Source organism: Gavialis gangeticus, unplaced genomic scaffold (assembly GCF_001723915.1).
Source record: "Gavialis gangeticus isolate Ggan-Ray unplaced genomic scaffold, GavGan_comp1, whole genome shotgun sequence".
In the NCBI taxonomy this organism is placed as follows: domain Eukaryota; kingdom Metazoa; phylum Chordata; order Crocodylia; family Gavialidae; genus Gavialis; species Gavialis gangeticus.
In genome coordinates, this window is record NW_017729033.1 from 37444205 (window position 1) to 37446224 (window position 2020).

Sequence of the window (2020 nt, forward strand, 5' to 3'; positions counted from 1 at the left end):
TTGTTCCAGGGCTGGGGCTGGGGTGGGATCCCTTATGTGCGTTGGCCTGCTGGCTTTGCAGGGGTCGCTCGGTGGGCCAGCAGCGGCAGTAGTCCCCCCATCCCCCGGCGGACTTAGTTTAGGTTTGTGGATGGCCACCAGATCCCCTCTCAGCCTTCTCTTGTGGAGGCTGAATAGGTTCAGGTCCCGTAGCCTCCGCTCATAGGACCTGTCTTGCTGCCCCCTGATCATGTGAGTGGTCCTCCTCTGGACCCTCTCAATGCTGGCCACATCCCTCCTGAAGTGCAACACCCAGAACTGGACACAGTACTCCAACTGCAGCCTGACAAGTGTCACAGAGGGGGAGGATCACCTCCTTGGACCTGCTCATGAAGCATCTGTGGATGGATGACAAGGTATGGTTGGCCTTCCTGACTGCATCCCCACACTGCCAGCCCATGTTCATCTTGGAGTCAATGACGACTCCAAGATCCTTTTCTGTTTCTGCACTGATGAGAAGGGAGTTCCCCAGCCTGTAGGTATGCTGCTGGTTTTTTCCTCCCCAGGTGCAATACCTTGCACTTGTCAGTACTGAATCCCACCCTTATCTCATCCACACACCCTTGTAACCTGTCTAGATCTAATTGCAGCCCTTCCCTCTCCTCTAGCGTGCACACTTCTCCCCACATCTTAGTGTCATCTGTGAATTTGAACAAGGTGCTTTTCACCCCCTCATCCAAGTCGCTGATGAAGATGTTGAACAGTGCGGGCCTGAGGACCGAGCCCTGGGGGACCCCACTACCCACATCCCTCTAGGTCAAAATAGCCCCTTCCACCACCACTCTCTGGGTGCAGGCCTCCAGCCAATTTGTGACCCATCTGACCATGTAGGCATTGACACCACAGTCGCCTAATTTCTTAATGAGAATGGGGTGAGAGACAGTGTCGAGGGCCTTCCTAAAGTCCAGAAAGACTACATCCACTGTGACACCTGCATCCAAGAATTTTGTGACCTGGTCGTAGAAAGCCACCAGGTTGGTCTGACAGAACCTGCCTCGAATGAACCCATGTTTGTTGCCCCAAAGCATGATCTCCCTGCTGGTCCCTCGCGGATGTGCTCCTAGATAATTTTCTCAAAGAGCTTCCCCAGGACTGAGGTAAGACCAATGCGCCTGTAGTTTCCTGGGTCCTCCTTCCTCCCTTTTTTGAAAATGGGGACCACACTGGCTCTTTTCCAGTCTTCCAGCACCTCGCCAGAGCACCATGAGTGCTTGTAAATCTTTGCCAGGGGTCCCGCAATGACCTCTGCTAATTCCCTCAGCACTCTGGGGTAGAGATTATCAGGACTTGCTGATTTCAACATATCTAGTCGCACCAGAAGTTTCCTGACTAGGTCCTCACTGACCATGAGCCTGGCAGTGCCTCCCTTGGGTTCATTGGGGATTGCAGTGTGGGGGATGCCCTGGTCCCTGCTCAAAAAATTGGAGGCAAAGAAATTGTTAAAAAGGTTAGCTTTGTCATCTGATGTGACCACCAGATTTCCTAGCGTATCTTGCAGAGGCCCGGGATTACCCGGTACCTTCTTTTTACCCCCTATGTATTTAAAAAAGGGCTTCTTGTTATCCTTGATCTGGGTCGCTAGTCCCAGTTCTATCTCCACCGTAGCCTTCCTAATAGCCCCCCTACAGTATCCAGCAACAGAGGTATAATCCTCCTTGGTGATGGCCCCTTCCTTCCATTGGGTGTACACCTCCTTTTTAGCTTTGAGACATTCCTGGATGCTTTTGGTGAGCCATGGGGGCTTTTGAGCACTCTTGCCCCCTTTGATCCACGTTGGGATTGTCACCCTTTGGGCTTGGAGGATAATTTCCTTAAGGAACGACCACTCTTCCTGGACTCCCCTCCCCTCAGGGACCTCAGTGCCTCCCTGACTAGTCTCCTTACCTCATTGAAATCTGCCCTCCTGAAGTCTAAGGCTGTTGCCTTGCTGAAGGCCTTTGCCACCCTGCTCTGGATGGTGAATTCCAGTAGGCCATGATCA